Source organism: Acinonyx jubatus, chromosome A1, assembly GCF_027475565.1.
Source record: "Acinonyx jubatus isolate Ajub_Pintada_27869175 chromosome A1, VMU_Ajub_asm_v1.0, whole genome shotgun sequence".
Taxonomy (NCBI): Eukaryota; Metazoa; Chordata; class Mammalia; order Carnivora; family Felidae; genus Acinonyx; species Acinonyx jubatus.
The window spans coordinates 155,874,392-155,896,205 of record NC_069380.1 but is presented as its reverse complement, the minus strand read 5'-3'; the positions used below and the strand labels follow the sequence as shown (position 1 = coordinate 155,896,205).

Sequence of the window (21,814 nt, the reverse complement as noted above, 5' to 3'; positions counted from 1 at the left end):
TCTTTAGGCACTGTTCCTGAATGCATGGCCTCTAAGCCTGATTCCTTGGCTCTTCTAGAGAATCTATGAACTACACGATATTCTTTAGTAAATTCCTTTTCTGTTTAACTGAAAAGGAATTTGTTTTTTGCAACTTAAACAACAAATATATATGACTATGAATTATTATTATCTGTGTTTTTTAATTTATTCTGAAATATTTAAGACATGTACAAAAGCCATTTCTTTTTTACTCTTAGAACTTTTCCATACACATCCATCACTGGAGGTAGCAACTAGCCTTCTTCTTGCAGAAAGATGGTCAACATTTTACAAGCATAGAGGCCTATAAACAGAGATGGAAGGGCACTGAATTGGTGGTGATACTCACTTCCTAGGAGACTTGCTCCCACATCCCAGCTTCATATGTGGAATTCATACTTTAGATGCTGGATTACTCTAAACCAATTACATTTGGGATCACTAATGAATAATCTAGAACATCATATTCAATAATCCCAATGGTCTATACTACTAATACAAAACCTGCAATTAGGTTTATTAATTTCTTAGAAATCTGAATGCATGGAGGAGGACAAAAAGTTTGGGACTTGCATGATCTACCTTCTTGTCTACACTATTTAAATCAACCCCATGTGTGCCAATGTTACTCTGCAGTTAAACTATCTACAGTTAAGTATTCAACAAACTTTTTGAAAGTGAAAATAATTATAAATTCCATCATTTTAAGATACAACTCAGAAGCTTTCCCTTCTAAAAGAAGATATTTGTATGGAACACTTAAGTCATTTGCTTTGGTGGCTCCTGAATAGCCTGTCAAAGCAGAGAGCTGTCCTAGGACACAGAAATTGAGACATGACCTGGAGGACACACTGCTAGAAGGATGGACAGACCCACTGCTGTGCAAAAGGAGACTCATTCTGGCCTAAGAGAGCTGATTGTTGAATTTTCAAGAATTTCTCAAATAATTTGTGAAACACTGCCATTATTAAAAACTAAATCATAGAAATTTACAACTAAATTCATTAAAAATAAACATAATAAATTCTCAAACATATATTACAATAATCTTAAAAAATTCAAAAATCATCATTTTCTTAATTATTTTACTACATTTATTGTTATCCCTGCTCTTGGGGTTATTTACATCTACTGTATCTGAATGGAGAAAATACTGTGTAATGGGGTACTCCTGCACTTTTCTCTCCAATTGTGTATGTCGTTGACACCATGCTTAAGTATTTATACCATGGAAATTGACAAGAACTACCAGTCAGGGTTTGATTGATTGTTTTGTTAATTTTCTAGATTTAAGAAAGTGATGAGAAGTTAATGAATAATGAAAGTGAGAAAATGTGAAGAATGTAGATTAAATCAAAAAGGTGTCATCTTTATGAGTAACTAAAAACAAACAAAAAAACCCAAAAAGCTTCAGGAAATGTTCTTACAGTATTCAAAAATTATTAGCTACTTCAGCATCCATTCATGCCGTAGATGAACTGAAATTCTGACGCAGGTCTTCGCTGAGTCATCCTTGTTTTATCTGTTAATTCACATGAAAATACAAGTGATGTTCATGTCAAGACTATGTTCTTTCATCAGTTGCAACCATAGGTTGGCTAAGAACACTAAGAATACTAGAATACTAAAAATCAATAAAAGCAGTCCATAAGAATCAACTAATATGAAATTTACAATAAAGAATATTTATACTTTGTTATTTGTAACAAATCTTTTATATATACCAGAAGACTTTATAATAAATGTATGTACATACGCATGAATTTATTTCCTTGGCAGCACACCACGGGGTAGATGGGCATTTACTTAGCAAGGGAAAAAGAAAAACTTATATACCCTAATCAGTACTTAAAAAAGGAAAAAGAAAGGGGATGGAAGGAAGGAAGGGAAGCAGGACTGGAGGGAAGACATGAAACATAAATGGAAACAATACATACAATTGATTCTTACATTATATGACTCTTTAACATTCTTAGTATATTTCCATATAGACTTAGTCCATCTCTACCCTTGCACCCCCCCGCCACCCCTGTCACACACACACACATTCTCACCAGTGAATGGGCCCTCAATCCAGCTGTGGCTCAGGTTTCTGCTCTACCTTTTTTCTCCATTTCTTCTGTCTTCCCTTACCACCAACCCAAAGACAATGTTTCTTTACCTAGTGGGAAAAAAGACTGAGGAATCTGCTGAGTTGTCAAATTTCCACTCACACTTTCTCCTCTCCTATCACCCACTTGCCTGACCACTCTCAGAGCCTTTCATTTCTCCTCAGCCACTTCTAATCTTCTCAAAATCAAAATATTTATAAATATAACCATTAAATGGCAGTAACTTCAGTACCAAACCATGTGTACATCCCTTCTCCGAATTCCCAATTTTCATGTCTCACCAAGGCTCCCTTAGCCTTCCTCATGTCAGTCCTGGACCATTCCAGGATCTATTTCCCACTACAACACCTGGTACTTCTTCCTAACTCACAGACTCAGTGCAAAAAGAGAGAGAAAAATGGAAAATATTTGATCCAGGCATGTAACATTTATTCACATTCTTGGCCAACCCAAGACAGGACTGCAACCAGGTACCATTTGTTTGCTTCTTTGTTTGTTTTGTCTATTTTCTCTACACACCCTCCTTCTGCTTTCTGGTTGATCATGTTCTTCATTAAAACTACTTCCAGACTGTGGGAGACTATGTCTGTCTGTTCTCTTCTGTGCCCCCATTGCACAGAACAAAACAGAACTCGGTGAGTCAACCATCTTCCTGATCTTATCTTGTAATGCTTCCTCCAGCAAATCTTACTCCTCATGGGTTCTACTGTTTTAGATTCTGCTAGATGATGGGCTAGCCAGATCAGTTGTCCAGACTGGAGCCAAAATGAGGTTGTACCCTGAACATAGCTTCATTTTAATCCATAGGAAAGAGTACTTCAGCTCTTTCCTTTTTATGGCAGTTGGCACTCTATACCTTATATTATATTTATATATGACTATGTCTCATCTCCCACACATCTCTGTGAGCAAAGGACTGATATATTTACTTTTTCTATATTCTACATAGCTTGTACACAAATGTACTCAATACATTTTATCACTTGAGTAAATTATACATACATCTATCTATCGATCTGTCTACCTACCAAGCAATTGGTAGATAAGAGTTTAATAAGGACAAATTAATAGAAGGAAAGTAGCATTAGAAAGGAGGCTACCTACTGTCACCACAGGTAAGGTTAGCCCTACCTACACCAGCCTCCTCAGGTAGGGAGAGAGGAAGGCACACAGCAGAAGGTGCTAACGCAAAGGGTCTCCCGAGTACCTAGACTGTAAATAATAAGCATGGTCCACATCCTCTCTGCTGTTTAGCTCTGAACATGTTGTAGGGATTTCATTAGCATTTTTAAAAAATTACAGTATATTCACCACAGTGGAATCTCATGATTTAATTTTTTTCTTTTTAAGTCTAAAGGTAAGTCCACATCACACTTTAGCTGGGTCCTAGACTTTTGCCAGTTTGAGCACACCTGGCAAGCAAAAAAGCTGGCTTGAACAACTGAAGGTCACAAAATGCAAAATTATGAGTGCTACTAAATCTAAGCATTAATCATATAATCAGGGTAATTAACCTAACTTTCAACACACAGACTGTGGCATGAAATAAAAACAAGTGCCATTTATTCTACATTCTCCTCACTAAGGGCAGCATTATCTACTTAAAGTAGTGCTGACAATCATTTTCATGAAATACACATTTATCAATCTTTCATAGGAAATCTCTTGTGATTAACTGCAGCATCTACTTCTGCTTACATATCAGATGTCAGTGCTTACTGCACATTCATATGATAAATACAAACCATAAATCGTCAAATGTGCTGTCACCAGTGTTCTCATAACAGTAACCCTATGGGAGAGAAGGCCGCTGTGGCAGAACTGTAATTTACAGTCCTTACCCAGGACAGAAACATAAGATTCTTGATTTTTCATTTCCTGTATAATTACCGCCCACCCCCCTTAATCATATTATAATAGATCCTTAAACATAGTGTGAGTAAAGACCTCTGGTCCTGAGAGCAAATGAAATGATGGTGAAGGTGGCATAGAGATGCAGTTATTAAAAACAGGTTAAACAAGGATCCTCCTAGCATTTCAGATCGGCAAAAGAAGCAGTCAAAGGCTGTTGCTGACAGACACAGATTGTATGATAAAAAAACAATAAAAGGCATTGAAATAAAATTCACTGTGAGTCTTCCCTGGATCAATCTGTGCTTACCAATCCATGACTGACTCTTTTCATGGTCTCCCGTCTCTTTGGTTAGTCATAAGTCTTTCCAGGATACAGACTGGATATGGGTGGCTGCAAAGGTGTGGCAAGATCTTATTTAAGTTCTAGTTGTCATGGTTAGGCCAGTTTTTGTCTCGAGATTTTATTTGGTTTTTGCTTGTTTGTTTGTTTTTCCACTGGTATTATATTTCAAGAGCTGCAGTTTGTTTCTTTTGTGCAATTTTTGCCCTGGGAAAATTAAGAGTAAAGATTATATATGGAACCAATTGGAGACTTCCTTGATCAAAATCTGTTCTTTAGATGAATGGTTATTATTGCTGTCATGCCTTAAATCCACCTGCTTGAGTAAAGAAAACATTTAAAATAATCAGCTTATATTATGTTTACAGGATATGACATTTTGATTTGTATTTTTTATGCATCTATTTCTGTAAACACCATGGCTTGCACACAAAGGCTCAGAAAGTAAAAAATGCTAACATAACACAACCAAGAAAAGTGAGAAAGCCAACTGCTGGTGTATTGGGCTGAAAATTTTTGAACTCAGCTCTCAGCTGAAGTTCTCTTTATGAACAATGCTTTTGCTGGCAGTTTCATGCTTCTTGTGTGTAGCCAGCTCCCTGCTGCCATGATGTTGTGAGTGTGGCATCCGTGGCACCCTGACCTGCTGTCTGAGTGGTGTAACAGAAGGACGGTTTAGGACATCAGGCCTCTAGAGCCAGTGAGTATGCTTTTGGGAGTATGTCTTTTGGGAGTTTTCTAAGAGGTTTTTCCAAATTCAAAACATCCATGGTCAAATTAGGACAGACTTCTCAAACTCAGAGACTATCCTTCTGGGAGATTTGCCAGATCAAATACTATCATCCAAATTATAAAGCTGGAGCAATCTTAGAAATTATCTAGTCCAAGCCCTTCCTTTACAGATGAGATAATCACGACCCGTGGAAGTTAAGTGGCTTGCTGCTGATCACACAGATAGGGCAAAACCAGACAAGATTCCAGGTCTTTCTGGTCCAAGAAACAGTTAAACGAAATGTTCTGTTATAAATTGAAAATAATATGTCTTAATTTTGGAACTTAATAGTTTTTTCAAACCATTCGAAGGAGGGGGTGTGAACATAATCTAATGAAATCAACAAAAAACAATTCAAGATACAGTAGAAGATTTTTCACAAGGCAGTACACAAAAAATTTCCAAATGAACTGCATAAACAGTTTTACAACACACATATTATTTTACTAGTAAAAGTATAAAATATATTGTAAGACTTACAGTATTCAAATAATTTTTATGGGTAGAGGAATTTTAACAAGTTAAGGCCTTTGCTCTGGCAACTAAACCCAGTGACATGCAGTTTAAAAATATCACAGAAACTAGGTTTGAGGGGATTGTGCCCCCCAGGGGGGCCTTTGAAAAGAAGGTGTCTGAGAAATTCCAGTCAATTCATCAAGTAGCATAACGAGATGGTGAATAATAAACTTCTTTATCTAGTCCATCATTATGTTTAATTTTTGGACTTTGAAAAAGAGACACAACCAAGATCAGAGAGTGGTTTAAAATATTTTATTTCTTCAATGCCAACATGCTTAATTATTTCTCCCTAATTGGAGCTCAAATTCAGAGAGTTATTTGAAGTTTATTCATCATCCAAATTACATATAACTATTTTTTTTTCTTCAGAAGTTTGTACCATTTTCAAGACATCCACACATTTCTCTAAATTAGGTGGAAGAGACAGTATACTAAAGAAATGAATGTGATTATAGGCAATGAAATCACAGGCTGGAGAGAGATCAAGTGAAATCAATAGAAAATAAATTTCCTGACCTGTGTTCCTTTGAAGGCTGAAGTAGGAAAAGAGTCACTACAGATACATTTCTGTCAGTCCATTTTTAACAATTCTGGTGCTGCCCAGGCGTCATATCATCTCATGAGTTAGTCCTAGGACCATAATGACATAGGCTATTAGGCTTCAGGGGTAAGTTCAAACAGCAACGTGTTAATATTTGGTCACACGGTTGCCCTAATTAAATGGATGCCTTCTTGGAGCTTCAGTGAGTGATTCCACGAGTTGGAAAGACAACCCTGAGAATGTGTAAGCAATATGTCAGTAATCCGTAACTGGAGGCTAGGGCTTAATTCTGGAAAGCTCCAATGACCAACATGATACAAAATATATTTAATAATATTTACTTTCCCTGTATGTTAAAAGATCAAAAACTCCCCTTCGAGTTGATAAATAGCTGTGGTTCCATACCCCCTCACACATCCTTCAGTGATTTCTCTCACACTGGACTCTCTGCACCCAGAGGGATTGTGCCTGGCACAAGGCCCAGTTGCAGCTCTAGGTCATAGAGTGTCAGATACTTTGAATGTTACTGCTGGTAGAAGTTTCTGAAGCCATACAGAGGCCACAGGGGACTTAGGTTTGAACAAGAAAAGTCCTAAGAGGGTCTTACCCAGTTTGAGGGGAAGGTGGGAGAGAAGAGTTGAGGAGAAAGAGGATTTAACCTGACTATGTGTCACAGAAAGCTGCCTGGGGGCAGGTATGGGGCATCTATGAGGCAGGCAGGAATGTAGGAGAGTGGACCGGGCCCCTCATTGACTGTGGGAAGTGACACAGCATGCCCAAGGCAAGAGCCACCGAGATTTCCTTCTATATACACCTCTCCCAGTCTCTAATAATCCCACGAGTTTTTATGAAAATTTATGTGAAAAAAGGTCTGACAAAACATGAAAGGGAAAATTTGTCTTCTTTTTTAAAATTTATATTCTTAACTTGGCCATGACCATATTTCCCATTATTTCCCTTCAAGCTGAATTAGTTATGAAGGTATGGAACCAACCAAACATACTACTTATTTAAAACTGTACAGCCTCTCATGTGTGATGGGCAGGGACCATCCATTGCTCTGGGAAACAGGCCACCATTATCCCTTCCTACTAGTTCCTATCATTCATTTTTTTTAATGTTTATTCATTTTTTTGAGAGAGAGAGAGCGTGCATGAGTGGGGGAAGGACAGAGAGAGAGGGAGATACAGAATGTGAAGCCGTCTCCAGGCTCTAAGCTGTCAGCACAGAGCCTGAAGTAGGGCTTGAACTCAGGAACCCCAAGATCATGATGTAAGCCGAAGTTGGATGCTTAACCAACTGAGCCACCTAGGCTCCCCCTATCATTCTTTTATAAGGAAACATCACTCATCTCTTTTGTAACCAAGAGTGGGTACACACATGTTGTAAGACTTTTTAAATTTAGATAGAATGTTGGTTCTTGTCCATAATCCCTATCCACAATACTAAAAAATGAAAATAAAATTTAAAAATTCCTTAACCCATTGGCAGCAAAATCTGAACTATGGAGAAGAAGAGATCAAACTCCCATGCAGAAGAATACTAAATAATTCAGATGCTCCACACTCTAGGACAGGGAACATAATCCCCCACTCCTTAAGTATAGGTCATGCATAGTGACTTCCCTTCCAAAAACACAGAATGAAAAGGGAAGAAAAATGTGTAGCTTTATAGTGCGAAAATATGACAAAAAATACCACAGCCAGGTAATCAAGGTCAACATTAACAGTGATAAGTCATGCTAATAGTATGTACCCTTCAGATGTGATGAGAATGGCACTCTCCCTCTGTGGTCAAACCCATAACCCCAGTCTAATCTTAAACCATCAGACAAATCCCAACTGAAGCATAGTCTATAAAATATCCAACATAACAACAAAATGTATTGGAGTGGCCTAGATGGACTCGAGGAACAGAAAAAGGATATTAGGTAAAAATTAAGAAAACATGAATCAAGTATGAACTTTAGTTAATAATAATGTATCAGTCTTGGCTCATTAATTATGGCAAATATGCCATAGTAAAGTAAGATGATAACAATATTTAAAACATAGGGGAACTGTGTACTATCTTTGCAATCTTTCTGTAAATCTAAAACTGTTCCAAAATATAAAAATGTATTAAAAAAAATAAACTGACCTGGATTAACATGAAGCTATGTATGCTTTTTACTTATCACATAGTGATGAGGTTTTGCTATGAAAATGCCAATGTATTTAATAACATGGCCCTGCCTCAAATATTCCCAGTGTAATGCAATATATGGTTTATATACGTATTTCTACAATCCAAAAAAAGGTATTAATTCGGGAAACATCTGGCCCAAAGGTTTCAGATAAGAGACCATATACCTGAAATACTGTTAGTGCTAATAATGTAATTAGTAATGCATTTCAGTTGTATGGCAGCTTTAGTAGGTATTTTCAGTTTAGCCTGAAACTCTAGCCAAGATTGATAACAGTGATAGGAATTTTTGGTTTACTATGTTTCATACAATTATGTTTATATAATAATCTAATTGGACCCTTAAAATCTGTAAGAAGAAATTCTTACACATATTTTTGAAGGAGGTAAATGAGGTTCAGAAAGGTCAAGTTGTTTGCAAGCAATGTGACTGAGAGTCAGATATAAAGGACCCTCCCGTGACGTTTTTAGGACCCAACATAAGAGTACAAATGATAGTTCCCCAGCCCAGTGCTCTACCCTGTCTTTCTTCCCACCCTACATCCATCCCCTTCAGGCCACATTCTGTGAAAGTTTGGACCATCCTGCCAGCTTATCTCTGGCCCCAGTGTGTTCCCAGTAGCCTGGGCAAGGAATCCAGAATTCTGAGAGCACAGGGACAGTGGTTTCAGGTCGGCATGTGTTCTTGGCCACTCAGAATTCTCTATGAGGAGGGCTGTGTCTGTCAGAGGGTCAGAGTGAAGCCTCAAAAATGGGAATCTAGGGCCTCACCTCAAACTCCAGATATAAGGGTTATAAGGCTGGTATTCAAATTCATGTTTATCTGACTCAAATGTTCATGTTCTTGCTACTATAATGTGTCATCAAGGAAAAAATATGCCTAAAGACCACAATATCAACCTGAAAACTGATTTTTGAAATACATTGTATTGGTAAAATAAGGAATATCAAAAAAAGAATATCTTAAGGTCTAATATTCATATAGAATACTGGCAAGAGAGACTAGTTACAAAGCACTCTAACTCAAATTTCTAAAAAAAAAAAAAAAACAATGAAAATCTTAGATCCCTAAATCACAGAACTTTGAGTTTTAAATACATTCATCGAGGACCTTCTGTGTACCTGGCAGCCTGTTTGGGGACTGGCTCCTGTCTAAGGGGCACAGATTCTAATAAGGCAAATTATTTCTCCCCACCAATGGGAAAGGGGGAAAGACTGCACAAATTTCTCTGAAATTCAGAAGTCACTTCTCTATTTACAAAACATTCTTTAATAACAAAAATAGCTGATTTCTTACACTGTCTGCATTTGTCAGTTTCTCTGCTGAGTGCCTGTTGCTTGGATGGTGAATAGATATAAAAACTAGAGACATGGAAAATTCTGGCAATTTACATTGTACTGTCCTTTCCTGGTCTTCACAGGAAGCATATTTTACCTCTCTCTTTACCTCCTTGGGTTGACTCTGTACATATGACTACTAGATGTGTCGGCAATGTAGATTCTATCTCCCAATCAGATAGTTCCTTGAAAGCAGGGGCTGTCGGTTAGACCTCACTTCCTGGGAGTCCCCACAAGCCTGGGTGCCTTACTCCCTGCCCCAAAATGCTCCATCTCCTGGTGGAGACCGAGTGCCAGCTGGAACGCCAGCAAGGCTGGGAAAGTGCCATCAGCACAGGCACTCGCTGAGGTCACCGTCTGCTTGCGATCTCAGCTTTAAATCGTTGAGTCCACATTACTGCAGAGACTCTCCCCAGGCCTTCTCTAGGCTGCCTGTTCATCTTTCTGCTCTTCTCATTTCCTGAGTGAACAAACTTTTGCCAGCAAAGGCAAACCACATTTACAATCATTGTGTTAAATTGAGAAGGTATATCTGCCCCTAGTGACAGAATTGTTGACATCTTACCTCTATTATTTTGGATGGCATGCTTACAAGTAGCCTTTTCTCAGCCTTACATGTAAACAAAGCCCTAGAACAAGTTAAAAGGCTTTCCCTCCCTCCAGGGACTGTCAGGGGAGCTCTGTGTTTCTTTCCCCAGCTGTCCCTACACTCCATAAAAGGTCACCAGCACACTAAAAGAGACTGCCTGTCATGGAAATTCTCAGAAAAGGAGAATGTTATCTGGGACCATCAAGAGCTTGAGGGCAGAGGACAGGAGCTTCCTCACTCTTTACAGATTTTAGATCTTACCTTTTATCAAAGTGTTTTTTTCCCCAACAATGATCAATTAAGTCTTAAACCTCAGTGAAGGAGGTATTTATCCTGTTTGTAGATGTGGCATTAAACTCAGTGCCCTGCACAAAGAATGAAAATACCTTTGGTTGAATCCACCCAAATGTTTCCTGGACACTGATCATAGGATTCCACACAAACTTTACACATGCTGTTCCCTCTCCCCTGGACTCTGCAGGCACCTCCCTCCCCCAACTCCCATGAAACACAGCACAACTGACTCTTTCTGATTCATTACCATTTCCTGAAAGGTCATCCTTGTTGAGCTATCTAACTAGGCTCTCTACCACTACCACCCCTCCCCACTATTCTTTAAGAACATAGTTTCATATATATATATATATATATATATATATATATATATATATATATTGTATATGTTTATATATGTGTGTGTGTGTGTATATATATATATATATATATATATATATATATATATTTATATATATGTTTGAGAGAGAGACAGAGAGCATGAGCATGCAAGCAGGGGAGAGGGGCAGAGGGAAAGAGAGAATCCCAAGTAGGCTCCACGCTCAGTGAGGAGCCCAATGCTGGGCTCAGTCCCACAACTCTGGTATCATGACCTGAAGGGAAACCAAGAGTCAGATGCTCAATGGATTGAGCCATCTAGGTGCCCCCCATATTTTATATTTTACTCATTTACTAGCATATCCAGGTTAAAGGAACCTGGATCAGTATGTCATGAACCCAAAGTGATTTATCCTCTCCCACTTCTGGGAGATTTAGCCTTCAAATCTGCTCAACTTCCTATGTTCTTCCCTGTAGGGAAGATAATGAAAATATCCCACCAGTCCCATAACTGTCCTAGTCACTTCCCAGTCATAAACAAATAGTCCGTTTTCTTGGGTGACTTTAATATCAAGACTCTAAACCTAAGCTAATCTACAATTTCTCCCCTCTACCAGCTCATATCTCCTTCAGGCTTGACAGCTTGTCGAGGAAGCCAGCCTTTGTCAGCTTTCTCACTTTACCTCTTCCCATCCTGGGCCCTTTCAAGTTGGGGCAGGGGATGGAGGAGGATAGGGGAAGACAGATCTAACTTGTCAGATTTGGCTGTAATCTGGAGTTGATACCTCTGTACTTGGCAAACACCCAAGCTTCCCAATCCTGCTCTTTGTGAAGTTTTCAGAGGCTCCCATCATAACGGATGTCTTACCTACAATTGCCTTGCTAGGCAAGACTCTTTCTGGTTGGTCCCATAAGAATTTCCCCCTCATTCCTGTTCAGCTGCCCCATTCCAGAGGCCTATCTTTTTCCAGTCACCTCATCCCTCCTTATGGTCCTCTTTGTCAAGTTACCTTCAAGATGACCCCGTCTGGTCTTGTCTCAGTCAATTCTCACCCAGTCAACTTTAAAAGTACTGGCCAATCCCAACAGAGCCATTTTTTTTTTCTCTCTGCTGCCTTACCATATCCCATTCCTACCCTCACTATGGCTTCTGCTTTGAAATGCCTCAGATATCAGTCCTTAAGTCCCAAAACTCCAGGAAACACAAAACAGTGCTCTCTCAGACTGGTTCCCTAGAAGCCTCCTCCCAACTAGGTTTGAAGTCAGCCCCTTCCTGAAGTGAGGACAACTACACAGCACAGTGACAACTCTTCTTAAAGAAATTCAAACAGCACTTGAATCTCTCAGCATACTAAGCCTTCTCTTCAATGCCCTGAAGGTGGATGATGGGTTCAGGCTGGCAAAACCAGTTCTGAGGTACCCTTTTTTCAAATCCTGGAGAGGTAGTCTAGCACTTCAATTTAAAAAGCCAAAGAACCTGACACCTACTGCTTTGTTCTTTGGTGCCTCAGCCGAAACTGAGACAGAAATATCCTGTTACTCTTGTTTGTGGTCATTCTCCCCCATTAAGCTATGAACTCCAGAAGGGCAGGGACCTTAGCTGTTTTATTCATCAATGTATCTATCAGAGCAGCCTAGGAGAATTCCCTGTGTAGATTCCCAGCGGGTGCTTAATAAATGTTTCTTGAAATAATGAATATATAATAAAATAAAAGTGGTGATGATGCAGATACCACTTTAGTGAAAAATTAAAAAAAAAACTGAAGAGACTTTCATATTAATCAATAAAATATCTGATCTTGAAATAAATTACCTTGTGATTCCCTGCCTTGAAAGAACCTCCTGAAAGACCGAAGTCTAAATCTTAGACCAACAGTTTTCATTTTAAGCCAAAAAATGCCTGAGGCACAGACAACAAATGCTTACACAAGAGTTAACAGATTGGATGCTGGCTGATGATGCTAATATCAATTCTTTGTCTAGACATGCAATGCCAGTTCTGCTGACACATTCTTCCAGAGCTTTTTTGCAGGATGTGAAACTAGCCCCTGGGTCAGTGATATTCAGAATTAAGCCTGAACTCTGCAGAGAAAACTCTTCCACGGGACTCCAACCCCCCATACTCTGCCCGTGATGAATTTTTACCAAGCTCTCTTCCACAAGGACAGGTGGAGAAATGGGGAGGCACCACCGTATTTTATTGAGATTGATGCCACATCCTTCTTGTCACTAAGTAAAAGGGTAGGAGGAGACAAAGAAGCTGAAAAAGCAAATTTCTCAAGATTCATTCTATGGGAATCCAACCAAGTACATGGGGGTGAGGGTGTACACGAGGGCTACTACCAAAATAGCCTAGCAAACACCCTCCCTACGCAAACATTTCTTCGATCCATCAGTATGGTAGTGGGTAGGAGGAGGTGGTTTAGAGTTCAGCCTCCAGCTCTGGGAAGAATGGGAAGCAGGGTTGTAGAGAGAGCTCGGCCTTACAAGTTTGTTCCTGCTTTGCACACTCAGCCTCCTCATAGCCAAGCCTTATTCCATAATCCCCTTCTATGATCTTCAGCAGAGCTGATGTCAGAGAAAAGATCCCAGATGCCAAGTCAGAACCAAAGAAACTGTCTCTCATAGCAATTGCATTTAAAAATAAATCTTTAAAAGAATGCTAATTTTGGTTATATTAAGATTTATCTAAGGAGGATCCCTCCTCACACAAATATAACAGTTTCAAAATTCTGCAATAGAAATTGAGACCTTAGGAAACATCTGTTCTGATGCTTCACATTTTACAAGTGAAGACACTTGTAAACTTCGTGAGAGGTTATGTGACATGACCAAGATCACACAGCTCTCACTGAAATCTGCTTCTTCCAACTGTAGTGTCTTGCTTTTTCCAATTCATTATGCTGCTTTCTGTGTATACGTAAGCCCGTCTTCACCTATCCCAGGTATGGAATTGCAGCTATACTTCTGAAATGGATCAGATGAATTAATTTAAATAGTCTCCAATTTTTATAACTGCACATCATGCTATTGCTCTAGCAAATATTAACATAAGACAGTGTCTCTACCTTCAAAAAGTTAACTTCTAAGTTACACAAGCTGCTTTGGCCTGAGCATTTAAACTAAAGTTTAATCCTAACTCTGCCTCTGACTCACCAGGACGCTTTGGACTAGTCACAAAATTGTCTCAGTTTCTTCATCTGCTCATTGGGAAGAATAATGCTGATCTGTCACTTGTTAATTTAAAGGAGCTGCCGGTCTTGTAGCCACTAAATAATTGTGTGTGTGCAGGGGGAAATCCTATAAAGATTCTAAGTATAAACTGAGACTATGTAACAAAGCCATCAAAGTACATAACTCAGATGCTTTCTAATAATCATGACATATAGAATTTTAGTTTACCAAAAAAGACAGGTGACTGCTACCAGTCAAGCACGTTCCTGCAAAAAACCACCTCTTCGCCATATTGTTTCAACATATCAGAGATGTTAATCAAACCTGTAGAATTTAAGGAACAAAATTGAAATGGAAATTGGCTTCAAAGCTAGTGAGACTGGGTGTGTAGCATGTTCCAAAGGTTTCATCTGCCAAATAAAGTCTTCTCATCAGCAGAGGGAAAAAGGAACTGCTTTCCCATGACCAAAGAGTCTCTGTGTGGCTGGGAATCCTGTTCGCCACTATCAGTTTTTGTGGGAGCACCACGAAAAAAGAATTCCAGACAAAGGTAGGCAACAACAGTAAGAGGCAATCTGAAGAATAAAACCTAAATTGTGCTTTGTTTCTCACTGACAATATTCTTTACTATATTACCTAATACTCAGCTAACAATGGGATTTGTACAGATGGGATAAAAATAAATTCCATTCCTTTATTTTCAAAAATGCCCACAAGATGATTTTCAAAGTCCTGATACTACTTATTGCCAATGGAATCCAGCACCATAAATAATTGCTTTAATAATTACCAAAAGAATTATGTGCTTGGCAAAATTGGCAAAGAAAAAGAGATGGCATCTTACTTAATCAGTCCTTAATAGAACAACTAAAATGGCCTAATAACGAGGGTTTACCAAATTATTTGTAACAGGAGATGAAGTTTTCACAATAAATTTTTCTTTTGAGATAATGATATCATTAGACACTGTGTTTAATGCCACACAGACAATTAGGAATAAAACAAAAAATTACTCATAGAAGAGAATGAATATTTTTAAAGGAATAATAATGTTTGAATAACTATAAGCAGAGGTGTACATATGGGTTTGAGGGCTCATGGGATTCTTTCTATGTCCAGCTCTGCCTAATCACAGAACATGGACACTAAAGTTAGTCGGGTGCCATAGTGGAGATAGTTAGGGCTTACTAGCTAACTGTGTCCCCCCACCCTACATTTCCCTGCCTAATTTGCAGTTAGGTGGGGGTCATGCAACTAGTTCAGACCAATGGACTCTGAGAGAAGGGAACCTGAGTCACTTCTAGGCTGGGGCAGTTAAGAGCCGATGTGGCTTGCTTATCTCTTCTCTTCTCTCTTCCCCTGCATCAGCAGCAAAGAGGCACATGTTCCAGATGCTATAGCCCCTACAGAGGAACGCTACTGACTCATATTGGACTTGACATAAGTAAGAATAAACCTTTGTTGTGTTAAGCTAATGAGATTTCAGGGGCTCATGTTGTAGCACTAGGATTAATTACCCTGACAAACATAAAGGCCCTATGTTAATATGTTCATGGTGGTCTGAAACTTAAATTTATACTATTGACACTAGGCTTTTTAAAATACTATTAGAGGGAAAATAATATATTTCCTTCTTTTTTCCTCTTTTCCTCACTCTTTCTGGCCCTGCGCAGTCTAAGGCAGTGGTTCTCAAAGTGTGGTTCCCAAGACCATTAACATCAGCATCATTTGGGAGTTTCTTAGAAATGTCAATCCCCTGGCCCCACCCCAGGCCTGTTTAATTAGAAATTCTGGGAGTGTGGCCCAGCAATCTATATTTTAACATACCCTCCTAGTAATTCTGGTGAACACTTAAGTTTGAGAAACAATGAACGGTCTAAGGTAATCTTTCCTTGAGTCCACCTGAATGTGATCAACATGCAGCTATTCTTCCCCTTTATAAAATATGCATTCGGGCAGATTTTGAACTTCCCAGGCCTTCTTATTACCCTGTCTTTTTTTCAAATGTCAGCTTTTATATTGATCAGCTATAAACAGATTTACTATAGCAGATTGAAGATAACTGCAACATCTTTGTCACTACCTCCACGGAGAAGTGAAGTCTTCTTTCCTCACCCCCTTTGAATAGAAGTGGGGCCTGTGACTGCTCCCGACCAATAGAATGCAGGGGAAGTAAAGTCGTGCACCTTTTAGGCTAGCCTTTAAGAGGACTGGCAGCTTCCACTTCCTGCCTTGTGAAATCCAGCAGCCATGCTACAGGGAAGCCTAAGTAGCCATAAGGAGAAGCGTGGAAGGCCTTGAGGAGAATCAAGACCCCCCCCCCCACCAGAATGCCCCCACTGAGCTACCTGCTGATGGCCAATATTACCTGTCCACTACCATCTTGGCCATCTTGCATGCTCTGGCCCAGGTGAGTTCCAAGATAGCTGTATCCCCAAGTGACCTCATGTGAAGCAAAAGGACTCAGCTGAACCCAATCAACCCAGAGAATGAGGAGATATAATATAATGATTGTTGTTTAAAGCCACCAAATTTGGGGGAAGAGGAAAGTTAAGAAGCAATAAAGAATCGAAACATTCACTTTCATTGTTTTTGAAAAGCACTATCTAAGTCAAATTTCAATAAGGTCTGATTAACCAAAATTCTTCTGTCTCAGACAAACTGACTCCTTGGCTCCTTACAATGGTGTTTTCCTAATATTTCCCTCTCCTTAGGTTTAGCTACAATAATAGGCAGCTTCTCCATCTTCAACTCTGAAAGCTTGCAAGGATTTCTCTACTAACTATCCAAGAAGTTTCAAACGGAGATCTGAGTCTTTTGCCTCCCATATTCATAACTATCAAGGAAAAAGAAAAGGAAATAGAATCAGTAAGTTTATAGCCTCATCAGAGGATCTCAATATAGTTGTGGGAGGAGTCAGATTTTACTACCTAAATAAAAATTTTCCTTTCCACATTCACCCCCAAGTATAGTCATCAAATAAGATTAGAACCTGGTTACCAGAAAGCTTATAGCTGCAAAAATCCTAGTTTTGAATTTTTTATTGAAAGAGATACTTGCAAAATGAAAGAAAACTAATATTAAGTGTTCATATCCACTAAATGATAGCTAAAAACAGCTTCCTTCAACGGGCTATTACAGATACATAACAGAATTTAGGAATGAATTATATAAGGCTAAGAGTCAAAAAACTAAGCATTCAAAATGTAAGTACATTCCCAGAAGCTATAAATAGCAAAGGACCAAAGTTGCAAAGAAATTGCACCCAAAACATGATGCTGGGCAGTAAGCTCCTAGACAGTAAGTAACGTATATTAGCTCTCTAGTCTCATGATCCAACACCATGTTTGGTATATGTGTTTATGAATAAATAAATGAATGAGAGTCACGCAAAGGAAGAAACAAAAGAGAACAAAGTGAAGAGGAAGGAGTGATAGGAAAAAGAATCAAATATAAATCCCTCTAGGAACAGATATCACTGAATTTTTCAAAGGTGCTTTCTCAACTTCAGCGTTCTGATACATAAGCAATTGGGATATAAACCTTGGTCAGCACATGTAAAACACAGCAGCTAAACAGGCCCTGCAGCTTTGAGCTCCCTCCCAAGGCAAGTCAGACCTCAGCAGAGGAGCAAGGCTTTCAGCACCTTAAAAGGAACTAAAGGAAGGAAAGTTCTCACACTCCTTCCAGGCCAGTCCCTAACATCTTTAAGAGAAAGGATTTGGTAGTCATTTCATAATAAAAGGGGTCACCTGGAATTAAGAGGAAATCAGTTCTATATGTACAGAAGCCTCTCTCAACCTGGAACTTTTAACACATCAAAATTATTTTTTTTTTTAGTTTATTTATTTATTTTGAGAGAGACACAGACAGTGTGAGCAGGGGAGGGGCAGAGAGAGAGGGAGAGAGAGAGAATTCCAAGCAGGCTTCGCACTGCCAGTGCAGAACCAGACGCAGGGCTTGAACTCACAAAACTGTGAGATCATGACCTGAGCCGAAACCAAGAGTTGAACACTTAAGCACCTGAGCTACCCAGGCACCCTGATACACCAAAATTCTTGATGGTAACTTTCAAACATTAAAATTTCCACACTCCACACCACAAAAGGGACAGATTTTCACTTAGGACAATAGTCATATGCTAACAGTCATGGTTGTTGTTTATCAGCCATTAAAACATCTATTTATCTTTTTTATAAATTTATTTTCAGTATTTAATTTTATATAAGTTTATTATTTAAGTCATTGCTCATTTTCTTACTTTAATCCTCAAAGACCATCCTATCAAGTATATGTATATAAATAAACATTTATTTATATATATTTAAATATAAATATTTATATTTATAAATATAAACATTTATATATGTTTAAATATAAACATTTATTTATATATAACATTATATATATGCATATATATATATATATATATATATATATATATATATAATTATATTTGCCATGTTTTACAATACATCAAATCAAAGAGTCAAATTTTGGACCTGTAAGAAAATGTTTTTTACAAGCTAATCCCAATCATTTTATAGATAGAAAAGTCTGAGATCTGCAGAGTTGAAGTAACTTAACCTTGTTAGAGCAAGTAGTTACCAAAGCACTACTGCTGATGGATAAATTCATCCTTCAGCAATCATGAGGGAAATAGGCAGCTTGGCACTCTACCAGTCCCTGGGAGAACAAGGATGAAAATGGAATCACTCTGTTATTCTCTTACATGTATTGCCTATATATCCATCCAATGATTTCCTAGCATATTCACTGAATTGTATTATTTTCATTTAGAGCAATTTACCTTTAAGTCATTATAATACCTTTATTTGGACACAGGGGCAGATAACATAATGTCCTTTATGGAAACTCAGACACTGTCATGTTGACTGATATTTCAAAGAGTCTGACAAGTAAGTCAGTGGCACCAGAGTGCCAAATGTCAGGGTCTGTACTTAATCCAACTAGATCACACTATTAGAAATAGATATCCTTTTGAATGTCTGATTGGATTGGATTAGGTAATAACACAATAACTAGCAAGCAGCAAGAGCCAATTAGTATGCACCTCATGAAGGTGTTTTGGATGTGCTTCATTTTGAAAGAGGAATGTGAGGTTGCCAAATCTCAGACAAGTCATGTTTATTCCTGTACCTGAGCTGCTGAATGATACAAAATTTTCTTGAGTAAATTTTTAAATCTTTTTCTGGCTGCAACTCTACCCTATCTCTGCTCACATCAGTGCATTAAAGGATATACAGTCAAAAGCTCGCTGTGGGCTTCAGAAGAAGAAAATAAATTCAATGACAAGTAAAAACAGGAAGTGCCATCCTAGTATAATTTAACATTCACAGTTTTCAAAGTCTGATAAGAAACTCCAATTCCCACAGTCTGCTCAAAGGAAAATACTATCTCTTTGCTTAATCTGGCTTTTATTCTGTATCTGTAAAACATGGAGTAAACTGATCTGGTAATTTTATGCTCAATTTAGTCAGTGTAGTGCACAATTCAAGTTTCAAAACATAATATGATATAGCCAATTGGGTATTTACATTTACCAAATTAACTAGATCATTGCTAAATCATTTCCCTTTGTTATTTATGGGTATTCTCCTAAGCATGGGAATGTATGGGATGTACCTATAGTCACAGAGGTGACAAACAGTTATTCAAGTTGTCAAAAGTTGAATGTACACCCCCCCAAAAAAAATCAGCATGTAAACTGGCCTGATGCCCACATCAAATACTCCCCTATGCAGCCTCCTAACATGACTACACATAGTCCCTTGGCCCTGTCTCAATGTGGCCAAAACCACATGCACCTGGGTCATGGGGCTGTAAGAGACAAAACTCATCTATTATAAGCCACTATCTCTATTAATAACTCGAATTCATCCTCACAAACTGTAGGGCTTCTCAGGAGGGCACAGAATAAATCAACAATACCAAAATCAGCAAGACTATACATAGCTATGGCGATATAAGCTTAACAAGATCAAACATTTTTAAGAGCATTTGATTAGGCTTTCTGGGGTGTGGGGTGGGTGGCTGCCATTGCTTCTTCAGGTAGATCAGCTAACTCTACCTACCTGGGAATGGGTAAAGTGCAGTACTCTTCCTATTCTGCATTAGTCAAATCATGTTTTCTGGAGGAAAAGATGAACTTTATACTGGTAGACACATAGAGACACTATTGTGATGCATCTATGTTATTTGAATGGAGAATGGGTCTAATTGAAGAATTCCAACCATTTCTGTGCAGCAAGGGAGGTTCAGTTGCTAGATCTCCAAACTTTTCAAGAGAAGCCAGAAATTAAAACTTTTGTTATAAATTTTCCTGACTTATTTTAACAAAATAGGTCTATACTTAGCTTGGCCAATGACCACTGGTTCAGATGTCTTATATACACAGGGATTTTTATTTACTTTATTTTTTAATGTACTCACTATATACTTATTTGACCAATCCTTATTTATTTATGACGATCCCAACATTAGTTTAATTCTACACAATTTTCTTGAGTCAACTGGCTATAGTTCCACTGTGTGCTAACTAAGGAAAATCCACCTATGAATAAGATAACATTTCTGACATCAAAAAGACACAGTGGAGAAAAGTCAGGAAGTAAGGTGTGTTGTAATAAAGGAGTGTATTCAGGATAAATGGGATGAATTTAGGGAGTTAATGATGGCAGATGAAGTGAAAAAGACCAGGTAGCAAAGGCCTTATATGCCATGGAGACGTGGATACCAGCAGCTACCATTTACTGAACACATAGAATGCAACAAACCCTGTGCTTGTATTGTGCTTATACTACCTAGGTTAACTCTCATACCAACCTCGATGAGGAAGGAACTATTATTATCTCCATTTCATAGACGAGAAAACTGAAACTTAGAAAGCTCAAGTAAACTGCCCAAGAACATGGCTGTATATGGCAGAGTCAGAATCTGGGCTCACAACCTGTATCTAATTCCAAAACCTATGTTTTCAACCACTATGATATTGCTAAGGAATTTGGATTTCAGCCTACAAGTAATGGAAAACAAGTGAAGAATCTTAGGCCCACATTATCCTATTCCGTTCTAACATTCCATGAGCTAAACAATGGAAAATATGATTACTGTTTTATATCTGGAGAAATCAAAAAAGGATAAGCAACTCAAAGCAAGGGAAACAATGGTCTCCCACCACACAAATAGCTCAATTTCTAGCCCACGACTAATTCTGGTTTTATATGGTTGGCAAATATTACCTTTTAAACACTTGGTATGCTTTCAAGCAATCATACTTCTTCAAATTCAGAAATTCCAAGAGCACATTCCCAGTTAAATCCTCTTCTCAGCAGAACCTTAGCTATTTCTAGCCAAGTTCTTCCTAATTTGTGATGTAAATATGAGAAATACAAAATAATTACTGGGACAAAGGACAGCAGTCATCAACCTCTGATCTCTGACAACTGTGTGTGTAGGACATACAAATCCCATCTGAATGTCATAATGAAATAATAGTATACTAAGAATTTACATACTAGTAATTTAATAACATTCCTTGGGTTGACTTATAATTGCTGTGAAGCATTTAAGCACTCAACTTTCCAAGTTATAGCCATAATATTTTATTCATGTATGTGAAAGTTTGTCTCCATCAAGTTTCCCTGCAACAAAATTTAACACCACTTTTATTATACAGGTCAAAGCTAATAGTTAAAAAGAGATTACTTATTTATAACAGTGCTATAACATGGTTGGA

General features: G+C 38.2%; 1 long non-coding RNA gene across 4 annotated transcripts in view; it reads right to left on the bottom strand.

Moving 5' to 3' along the window:
• LOC106969292 (uncharacterized) overlaps nt 1–21,456 on the bottom strand; it is a 172,283-nt gene extending 150,827 nt beyond the window's left edge. For all 4 annotated transcript variants that reach the window (XR_008299795.1, XR_008299797.1, XR_008299796.1 and 1 more), the window contains exons 1-3: nt 21,318–21,456; nt 6,134–6,247; nt 4,294–4,377 (exon numbers count right to left, since the gene is read on the bottom strand). This is a non-coding gene — a long non-coding RNA (uncharacterized LOC106969292). The remainder of the gene's footprint in view (nt 1–4,293; nt 4,378–6,133; nt 6,248–21,317) is intronic.
• Between the last annotated feature and the right edge of the window lie 358 nt (nt 21,457–21,814).